This window comes from Zalophus californianus, chromosome 4 (assembly GCF_009762305.2).
Source record: "Zalophus californianus isolate mZalCal1 chromosome 4, mZalCal1.pri.v2, whole genome shotgun sequence".
Taxonomy (NCBI): Eukaryota; Metazoa; Chordata; class Mammalia; order Carnivora; family Otariidae; genus Zalophus; species Zalophus californianus.
Window position 1 is genome coordinate 125,738,675 of NC_045598.1, and position 12,001 is coordinate 125,750,675.

Sequence of the window (12,001 nt, forward strand, 5' to 3'; positions counted from 1 at the left end):
AGTCACAGGACTTCAGGTTAAGAGGACATATACCCGAGGAACCAAATCTGAGGAGGTTTATCTGCACCTGCCTCTGAGATCTGCAACCTTAAGCCTAAGCCTAATGACATAATGGGATGAGACTTCTGGGGATTGGGGAAGGAGGTTAGCACATTTTGCATGTGGGAAGAATATAAATAGTTTGGGACCCTAGGGCAGACTATGGCAGATTAAAGACAGCCACTAATTCCTTGACACTCTTCCCATGGACAAATGGGGAGTCTGCATTCCTCCCCTTGAACCTGGTTAAAATCTGTAACGGTTTTAATCAAGTGAGTGGGGCCAAAGTGAAACCACACCAGTTTCTGCATCCAGGTTTAGGTGATGGGCAACTTTCTCTTCTTGTTTTTTGGAACTCTCAATCTTGGAAGCCAGTCACCACTAGAAAAGTATGCCTATCCTAATACCAGCATGCAGTGAGAAGCCCAGTCAAGTGAAGAGACCCTGGAGGATGAGACATCATGTGTCAGGAGAGAAAGCTAAACAACCAATGTGCCAAATCCCAGTGGAATCCCAGGAGAACACAAGCTTCTCCTCTGCTTGTGTTTCCTCTCTCGCTGTGTCTCTCTCTCTCTAAAATAAATAAATAAAAATCTTTAAAAAAAAAAAGAAATATCATGTTAGTATGTAACATGGTTAAAACATCACTTAGAAGTAGATCATCCAGTCCTTGCCACCCCAACTGATGCCTCATGGAGCAGAAACAAACCCTTCCTGAATTCATGATGTGTAAAAATCATGAGCAAAAAAAACTGCAAATTTACTACATAGCCATAGGTAACCAGAACAACTTCTATTTCATTTTTTTTTTTACCACTTCTACTTTGAATTCACTATTTAATCAAAAGCATTTGCCCTTCCCATTCATAAAAATTGTTACTTACACAAAATTTGAATCTATCTGACCTTATAATTTCTGGCCAATAGATGTGACAGAAGTGATATCTCAGTTCTGACCCTGGGATTCTGCTCTTTCTTTTCTAAATGCTTGAGCTTGAAGAAATGAGTCATCCCAGATGACCTTGCAACTGAGTCCCTGGCTGACCATAAATTTATGAGCAAGCTTAGCTGAGATCAGCTGAGCCCAGCCCAGCCCAGAAGAACCCTCCTTGGTGGACCCAGCCTCAATTGCCAACTCAAAGAATCATGAACTAAAAAAAGGTTGTTAAGTTACAAGTTTTGAAGTGGGTTAGTTAAATAGCAATAGCTAACTGGTACAACACCCTTCTATTTGGTTTACTGTTAAACGAGAACAACGAGAAGTATTGGTTGTTCTGTCCAGTTTTAGGTAATTTTTTTTTAACTCTGATTTCCTTACAAATTTGAGGATAAAACCAATAAACTAACTTTTAGTATTTCTATGTGGCACAATATAATAAGAACACAGCAACACTGACATTTCTGCCCCAAATCAAAACCCAGATCCAATTATAAAAAACATCAGGCAAGCCCAAATTGAGGGACATTCTTCAAAATTGTCAAGGTCATGAAAGACAAGGAAACACTGAGAAACTCTTCCATTGAAGAAGACTAAGGAGACAGGACAACAACATACAACACAGTTCTGGAATGGATAAAGAACATTTTTGGGACAATGGACAAAATTTGGGTAGTCTGTGGATTAGATGGTAGTAGGGTATCAGTGTTAATTCACCAATTTTGATGGTTGTATTGTGGTTATGTAGGAAATGTCATTGTTTATAAGAATTATGTATTTTTTTAAAGATTTTATTTATTTATTTGAGAGAGAGAATGAGATAGAGAGAGAGCATGAGAGGGGAGAGGGTCAGAGGGAGAAGCAGACTCCCTGCTGAGCAGGGAGCCTGATGTGGGACCCGATCCCAGGACTCCAGGATCATGACCTGAGTCGAAGGCAGTCACTTAACCAACTGAGCCACCCAGGCGCCCAAGAATTATGTATTGATGTATTTGGAGATTTGGGAGCATCACGTAGGAAACTTATTCTTAGTGGTTCAGACTTTAAAAAGCTTGAAAAGAAATATTAAAGAAAAGAATATTAATGGTAAGGCTGTTCTGGTCCCACAAATATAAAGAACATGTACCTCCCACTTAAGTCAATAATTTGTTCTGGATATTCAGACTTATTCCCCAAAAAGTGCTGAATAGGAGCCTATTTTCCATTATTTTAAATGAGAAAAATCATACAGTTGGCATATCAACTTAAAATACCCAACAGGAGTGCCTGGCTGGCTCAGTCAGTAAAACATGCAACTCTTGATCTTGGCATTTTAAGTTCAAGCCCCACATTGGGTATAGAGATTACTTAAAAATAAAATTTTAAAACAAACAACCCCCCCCAAAACCACCCAACTAATTTCCCTAGCAGGGAACTAAACACAATAAAATGCCTAAAATGCCTATCTCTATATAAGAAATATCATGTTAGGGGTGCCTGGGTGGCTCAGTTGGTTAAGCGTCTGCCTTCAGCTCAGGTCACAATCCCAGGGTCCTGGGATTGAGCCCCACATCAGGATCCTTGCTCAGCAAGGAATCTGCTTCTCCTCTGCTTGTGTTTCCTCTCTCGCTGTGTCTCTCTCTCTAAAATAAATAAATAAAAATCTTAAAAAAAAAAAAAAGAAATATCATGTTAGTATGTAGCATGGTTAAAACATCACTTTCTGATCACCAAACAATTAATATAGTTATTAACAAACTTTTGCTTTGTATGTAACAACCCAGATATAATCCCCTTTGCTGTCACTTAGTGTGCTTTAAAATGGTCTACACATTATGATATTAATACGATTATGATATTTTACTAATTTTATTTGACTCAAGACTTATTATTTTATAATTCTTTATTAACTCAAGAAAATCTATCTGTGCTTTTGTTAAAAATGTGAGTTTTGAGGAAAATATACAATTTTTCTATAAGCGGTGGTGAAAAATATTGTACTGAAAAATAAGTATTTCAGTGAAATTTATGTAGTAAAATCCAAAAAGCATTCTAATGAAAAAATTGTTACCTGTGGAGACATAAGGGTTATGCCTGCATATTATAAAGTTACAATCATTTCAGCTATAAGTCTTAAATAGATAGCTCAGTAAAACATAATAGATTGAGCCTCAGAGTTACATCTATACTGTATAATGTTATAAATATTCAAATGAGCAAGATCACTGGCTGGCAATGAGAAAATGGTTTAGACCTATACATCTATATGAACACTAATTCAAGATAAATTAAAGAGTTAAACACGTTAAACAGAAAATCTAGAAGAAAATGGAATCAAATTTGTCCATTTTGTATGTGGAGAAGAGTTTCCTAAGTTTAGAAGAAATAGAAGTCAATAAGGGAAAAATACACAGATTTCATTACACTGAAACTTTAAAGTTCTGTGTACATGAGTTTAAAACAAAACAAATATTTACAGCAAATAGGAGACCAAAGTATTAAATAGTAAGAGCTCTCACAAATCCATAAGAAAAGCAACAAAGACACTTGATAGATATGTGGGAAAGAGTGCAGTCAGTTTGTATGAGAACATATACAAATAGTGAACCAAGGTATGGGGAAAAATAACTTTGCGAGTAGTCAAATTGCGGAAAAAATTAACTTTGCTAGTAGTCAAAGAAATGAAAATCCTAACTGGGAGCTAACATAAACATCTATTAAATTAGAGAAGTCATTAAAAATATCATAAACTCCAATGGCAATGAAGGGTGTGGTAAAACTAACTGGGTACTCTGCACATAACTAGTGTCTGTATAAACTAATAGAGCCCTTTTGGAAAGTAATTTGGCATGCTAACCCGGGAGGTATAAATATACTTTTTGGCCCATTACATTTTTGGAATTCACTATTCTTTTTGCCTAACAATGATCATTACGGAGTTGTTTTAATAGCAGAAGAAAGTGTCTGTGTTGGACTGGGGAGAAGACTAAATAGCTAATGGTGAAGTAAGCGATGGCATCACCACTTTATACCATAGTATTCAGTCATTAAAATAACTAAAAATGAACAAAAGTGATGAGACAACATTTTGTTTTTTCCTTTTCTTTTTTTTTACAGAGAGAGAGAGAGAGAGAGAGAGAGAGAGAGAGAGAGAGCAGGGTGGGGAGGGGCAGAAGGAGAGGGAGAAAGAGTCTTTTTTTTTTTAAATATTTTATTTATTTATTTGACAGAGAGAGACACAGCGAGAGCAGGAACACAAGCAGGGGGAGTGGGAGAGGGAGAAGCAGGCTTCCCACTGAGCAGGGAGCCCGCTGTGGGACTCGATCCCAGGACCCTAGGATCATGACCCAGGCCGAAGGCAGACGCTTAACGACTGAGCCACCCAGGCGCCCGGGGAGAAAGAATCTTAAGCAGACTCTACACCAGCCCAAGCCCCATGTGGGGTTTAATCTCGGGACCCCAAGATCATGACCTGAGCTGAAATCAGGAGTCAGACACTTAACCAACTGAACTACCCAGGCACCAGGTCAGACGATGTTTTTTTTTTTTTCTAAAGTAGAACACAAAATTTTATATTGTGTATAATTACTCAACGTTGTCACATAGGAACCAATGCATACAAATAAATGGTGGGATTATATACCAGGATATTAACAGTGGAGGTAAGCAGTGATGAGGTGATAAAAGATTCTTTAAAAAATCTTTTCTCTGCTTTTCTAAATTAAAAAAGAACATATATTGCCTTTATAATTAAAACAAAACAAAAAAAGGAAGGAGGAGAGGGGACCTGGCTGGCTCAGTTGGTAGAGCATGCAACTCTTGATCTCGGGGTTATAAGTTAGAGTCCCATGTTGGGTATAGAGATTACTTTAAAAAAGTAAAAATTAAAAAAAAAATTTAAAAGAAAGAAGGAAGGAGGGGAGGAGAGGAGAGGAGAGGAGAGACTATGTTCTATGTTCTGGTGCTCGTAGTCAAATGAGAAATTTTTCCTATACAACTATTCGATAAGCATCTCCATAAGTCCGTGAAACAATCATACAGATGCTGGTGACTGCACTCGGGAAAGCATAACTCGATCCTAGACCACTGTAAAAAGCCAGAATCCTATAAGGAGCTGATGACAACCCTAGTAAGACTGAGGTCATGTACTAACCTGCCCAAGGAGACTTTCCATATAGTCATAGCTGATGTAATACTTTACAAGTCTTCATAAACACATCAAATGCTTACTGGCCAGGAAATAAACCTGGTAGTTAGGTATTTTTGTTTATGCTCAACATAAAGTGTGTCTGTGTTTTTCAACTTTTCATAAGGTTAAGGTCACAGTGTTTTTCCATTATAGAGTTGCTCTTGGAAGAAAAAAAATCAGCAGTCCCACCATATAGTGTGTTTTTAATGTAGGAACGATCGGTAGAAGGATTCATTTTTTGTTTTTCAAAGATCATTTAAAAAGTTCAAATTGGATTTACGCTGGTCGTATTTTAAATCAAGGAAGTACATTGGTGATATCATTTTACTTGTAGCTTTGCTGTTCTTAGAGTGGAGGATGTTTAAAATGAATGTAATACAGTAGGGGGTAATCTTCCATTTAGCTTTACAATTCTATCAGCAAAACGCCAGGGGAGAAGGAATATCATGTTCTCTTTGAATTGCGTTTTTGCAACCTGAGCTTCAAGTTCAGTTTCTTGACGCACCCCTGGGCATTGAATCTGAATTAATTATTGTGTCCAATTTCCTCTACCTAGCCCCTGAGACAAGTGCAAACAAGCCAGCAGTGGTTACCCTCATGGCCACTAGAGATCATATCAAAGGAAAGTGCAGAGCAGTACAATGTTCTACTGGTAAGAATTTACCCATTGAGAAAGATCGAAGGGAGAATCAGGTTGGAACAAATTGAAAGCTATTGGATACACTTAATATCTTCTAGTTTAATTCACACCTTCCAGGTATGGATTAAAACACATCACAAAGAACTTTGCTATAATGATTGAAAGGGGTGTTTTCTTTCTTTCTGTACTTCAGGAGAAATGATCTGGCTACTAACTACAATGCGGAAGGCAGGCCTCACGCAAGGTTGTATGTGTATATGCCGGTCAGGTTGCTACCCATTCTTATGGGGAAAATCGTTCCTCAAGACAGGACTAAGATTTGTCCGCCTTAAAGAATGACTCATAAAAACAAAAAGCAGATCTAGGCTTTTTTGAAGTTCCTGCTTTTCTGAAGATTTGAAAGAAAATGTTACCACCCCTCAAAATGTGATTTCCTATGATAAAAAGTTCCTAATAAATAATGAGTGGATTAATAGAGGAATTTCATCATTTTGTCCTCTAAAAAGCATGCACTTGCTCTCTTTCTGTCTTGGTTGTTATTCTCCACAAAACCTAGTAATGAATCACTGAAAAGTTCCATCCTAGGGAAAGTAAAATACAATAACTTTTCTTATTCTGTTTATTAGAGACATAAAAGACTTCCTTCCAATGTAATTCAATGTTTGGGGCAAGTATTTAAGAATGACTTTGCAAATCACCTGTGAAGTAAAGAGGATGACACACTGAGTTTAATTTTGTACGAAGGAGTATTTTTAAATAAAAAAATAATAAATAATAAGTATTGCTATTAATAATAAAGTAATAAAAGTCAACTTCTAGTAGTTGGGAGAAGTTAGTCCTTAAAAACAAGTCTCTGAGGGATTGCCTGGGTGGCTCAGTCAGTTGAGGATCTGCCTTCAGCTCAGGTCCTGATCTCGGGGTCCTGGGATGAGCCCTGCTTGGGGCTTCCTGCTCAGTGGGGAGTCTGCTTCTCCTTCTCCCTCTCCCTTTGCCCTGACCCCCTCATGCATGCATGTAGGCTTGCTCTATCTCAAATAAATAAATAATAAAATCTTAAAAAAAACAACCACCAAGTCTCTGGGTAGTACATTTTTCTAAAGTTACAAAACATTGTGTCTGTCAGTTGTGAGTTAATATTTACCATATTTTCTTTCAAAAAGTCAGAACAGATTCAAGAAACTCTACATTAACATAAACCTTGCTTGCATTCCAATGTTGCCTTCTTGAGTCAGAGAGAAAGTTTTTAGGCTTTTGGCTAATATTCTGGGGAGTTGTGACTAATCTCAGATACAACTAATGTCAAGAGTTGTATTGTGTTCCCCCAAAAAAGATCTGGTTGTAGTTCTAACTTCCAGTACTGCACAATGTGACTTTATTTGAAAATAATCCTTATGTGATGTAATTGGTCACAGAGTAGAATAGGGTGGGCTCCTAATTCAATACAATTGGTGTCCTTATAAAAAAAGAATGTCATGTGAAGAGATAGGGACACACAAAGGAAGAAGCTGCATGAAGATAGGGGCAGAGATTGGAATTGTGCTGCCACAACACGGAATGCCTAGGGCCATTGGAAGCTAGGAATAGGCAAGGAAAGATCTTCCCTTAGAGGTTGTCGGGGGAGCATGGACCTGCCAATACCTTAATTTCAACTTCTAGCCTCCAGAACTGTGAGATAATAAATTTCTATTGTTTTAAGCCGCTGAATCTATGGTACTTTGTTACAAATGCCTCAGAAGATTAACAAATCTTAGAGGTAGGCCAGTGTTTGGGTGAGTGTCATTTACTATCAAGTATGAGATACCTCTTCTGCAGAAAGAAAATGGAGATAAAGAAAAAAATCTAATTTTTTCAAAGCTATATTGAAGTTTGGGGTTGTTGACTATGAAATTTTGTGACTGGCTAGACATTAGGAATCTTCACTGAAGGTCCTAGTGTCTCAGCCACGTAATTGTGTCTTGATAAGATTGTTTAAGATGGGATAAATGACCAGGGTGATGGGGCACTCATCCCGTGATTAAGGGCTGGAGCCAGGGGTCTGCCTCCAGAAATTGCCTGTAGGAAATCAAGATTGGGCCCTTGCAGGGAAATGATACCCATCTTAGCTCTGGCCTAAGGATTCTTAGTTGGAAGTGGGGCCCAGGTGTGGCCTTGGGATTCTTGGCTGTGAGGATGTGCCTGGGGCATGGCAGATATCAGGACAAAGTGCAGGACTGCAGCTTGGTTCTGTTTTGGGGTTAATGCCTGAGAGGCACACAGCGGGCTGATGCTGACTGCTAAAAGCTGGGCTGTGTTGGAAAGGGCTCTGATGCTGTGCCAAGCCCTGTGGACAGAGCTGTGGTTAATGGGCTCTCATTAGGGAACTCATGGAAGAGTATGGGAATGAGGGATGGTCTTGAATTTGCTGACCCTGGACTGAGGCTGGCCTTTTGGGCTAAAATGGAAGGTTGAGAATTCTTGTTTCAAAGCTGAATAACCCAGGATGTTTAGCAGTTAGTTTATGATTTAGTTCCCAAGAGTCCTGGTCTAGGAAAGATTCACAACCCTCACCAATCACCTGGAAACCTGTAGCAGTCAGAATCCTCAGAGAAAGGACTCTCCCTAGCTGAGTAATTGAGGTGATTTTAGTAAAAGGACTACTTACAAAAGGTGTAGAGAGAGAAAAACAAAGGATATGGCTTACTTTATGCTAGTCAGGACAAGGAACCCTTTCTACATTTCAGTGGGAAGCTATAGGGGAAGAAGACAGTTACCAAAACTGGGAGATTGCTGTGTGAACATGGCTCCTAATGGAAGCTGTGCATTCAGGATAGGCTTGCAGGCAAACGTGAGCCTCAAATCTCCTGCTAGTGACTCCCGTTGGAAGCAGGAGGGTAAAGGAGCCCGTGGATGCAAACCACACATTCAGCCTTTGGGGGCACAGAGCAGGGTGAGGCCATGGATAGAGGGTTTGCCAAACGCAGACATCTTTTAGTCAGGATCCTTCTGATTGCAAGTGACAGAACTTCATTCTTTTTTTTTTTTTAATTCTTATTGTTATGTTAATCACCATACATTACATCATTAGTTCTTGATGTAGTGTTCCATGATTCATTGTTTGTGCATAACACCCAGTGCTCCATGCAGAATGTGCCCTCTTTAATACCCATCACCAGGCTAACCCATCCCCCCACCCTCCTCCCCCTAGAGCCCTCAGTTTGTTTTTCAGAGTCCATCGTCTCTCATGGTTCGTCTCCCCCTCTGACTTACTTCCCCTCATTCTTCCCCTCCTGCTATCTTCTTCTTTTTCTTTTTTCTTAACATATGTTGCATTATTTGTTTCAGAAGTACAGATCTGTGATTCAACAGTCCTGCACAATTCACAGTGCTCACCATAGCACATACTCTCCCCAATGTCTATCACCCAGCCACCCCATCCCTCCCACCCCCCCACCACTCCAGCAACACTCAGTTTGTTTCATGAGATTAAGAATTTCCCATATCAGTGAGGTCATATGATACATGTCTTTCTCTGATTGACTTATTTCACTCAGCATAACACCCTCCAGTTCCATCCACGTCGTTGCAAATGGCAAGATCTCATTCCTTTTGATGGCTGCATAATATTCCATTGTGTATATATACCACCTCTTCTTTATCCATTCATCTGTCGATGGACATCTTGGCTCTTTCCACAGTTTGGCTATTGTGGACATGGCTGCTATAAACATTGGGGTGCACGTACCCCTTCAGATCCCTACATTTGTATCTTTGGGGTAAATACCCAGTAGTGCAATTGCTCGGTCGTACAGTAGCTCTATTTTCAACTTTTTGAGGAACCTCCATACTGTTTTCCAGAGTGGTTGCACCAGCTTGCATTCCCACCAACAGTGTAGGAGGGTTCCCCTTTCTCCGCATCCCCGCCAACATCTGTCATTTCCTGACTTGTTAATTTTAGCCATTCTGACTGGTGTGAGGTGGTATCTCACTGAGGTTTTGATTTGGATTTCCCTGATGCTGAGCGATGTTGAGAACTTTTTCATGTGTCTGTTGGCCATTTGGATGTCTTCTTTGCAAAAATGTCTGTTCATGTCTTCTGCCCATTTCTTGATTGGATTATTTGGACAGAACTTCATTCTAATCTAACTGAGACAAAAAAGATTTATTGGAAGTCTCAGTGGAAAGTGCAGGCATGCATTTGAACCTCAGGACTCACACATTGTCACTTTGGGTTTTCAGCTCTACTTTTTTCCCCTCTATTTCTGCTTTCTACTCTTAAATCAGTTTCATTCATCAGCAGCTTCTACCTTTATACCTTTAACACCAAAGAGAGCCTACATCCCTTTGCCTATGTCCAGTGTGAAAAATCTCAGGATTGGCTTGTCTTACCTCTGCTGAGTTCTAACAAACCAGCTATACCCAGCACTTTGGGGTGCTGGGACTGACCCCACTAGATCCATGTGCTTGGAGAGGTGGGAGGAAGAACTCCCCAAAGAAAAGTTGGCAATCCCAGAAAAAAAAAGGGGGGCAGAAAAAGAGACTAGGTATCTACTGTAGGAAGAACATGGAAGTGGCAGTGAGCCGCTTTCTCAATGGGGAAATTGAGCAGGTGGAGGGGCATTCTGTGCTATATACTGTAACAGGGGCTCAGGCTGAGACTTGCGGAGAAAAGGCAGCGTTGGGCTTTAACCATAAGCTGTAACCTTTGCTCAAATTATTATCTTTCTTGCTGCTATGGCAGACACCTTACTACCTTTCAGGAGGACAAAAAGGATGAAATTTTCAGCCTGGTGTTTGACTCGAGCTTGGCTTTCTTATCGGATCATCATCACTCTCATGCAAATTGTGGTCCAATGTGACAATATATTTGCTGTTCTCCAGGAATGACCCACACAGCCTGGCTGGCTGACTGCTTTTCATGTATCTCCATCTTTCGTGATCTTGCTTATTATTCAAGAGCCTACTCAAATCTCGCTGTTGTCATCAGAACATCCCTGCTCCCACCCAGAGGAAGGAAGCTTTCTGTTCCTTATTCTTCTGTTACCATCAGAGACTATTTTAAGTATTTGTCAAGGCCAGCTCTCAATTGGACATCTTTTTTTAAATTATTATTTTATTTTTATTATTAACATATAATGTATTATTTGTTTCAGAGGTACAGGTCTGTGATTCATCAGTCTTACACAATACACAGCGCCCATCACAAAACACACCCTCCCCAATGTCCATCACCCAGCCACCCTATCCCCCTAACCACCTCCCTTCCAGCAACTCTCAGTTTGTTTCCTGAGATTAAGAGTCTGTTATGGTTTGTCTCCCTCTCTGGTTTCGTCTTGTTTCATTTTTTCCTCTCTTCCCTTATGATCCTCTGCCTTGTTTCTCAAATTCCACATATCAGTGAGATCATATGATAATTGTCTTTCTCTGATTGGCTTATTTTGCTTAGCATAATACCCTTCTTTATCTATGTCAGCCTTCCTCAACAGATGGTGAAACCCTAAAAAGAATGGGTCATTCCCCCCAACTCCCATACACTTGTGCCTGGCACAGGGCCTGTGTATTTTTGAATTGTTGGAAGAATCACAGGAGAAATGGGAAGGAATGGGGATTTGAACTTAATTTTTTTTATTTGAGTACAGTTGACACACAACGTTACATTAGTTTCAGGTGTACAACATAGTGATTCAACTTCTCTATACGTTATGCTATGCTGGCAAGAGCAGCTGCCATCTGTCACCATACAATGCTATGATAATATCATTGACTACATTCCCTATGCTGTGCCTTTTATTCTCAGGACTTATTCATTCCGTACCTGGGAGCGGGAGATAGAGGTTGGCTTTCAAAAAGCGTGCACTGCCTAAAACACTGAGCTCCTAACTCTACCATGGTTAAACACGTGATGAGTATTGTGAAGCAAATGTATTTCCTTTTAGAAGCTGCTGTGCCTCATAAATGCCAGGGTTGAAATCCTTTAGGGAATATTTTTACAGGAACTTTTAGAAAAGTATTGATCATTAAGCCAAATTGGTCAAATGTGCAAAGGCATCAGACACCATTTGCTTCACCAGTCGCAGAGCTTGATCTGATCTTTGCAGCCGTTGCTAAATTGTAACTCTTGTATTCAGACATTTCACTCCAAAATTGGTTTATACTTGACTGTTAAGAAAGAGAAGTAAAACTGTTCATTGAGTGGATTGAAGGTCAATGGGCTTTCCTTCTTTCTTTTTTGGTGCTAACC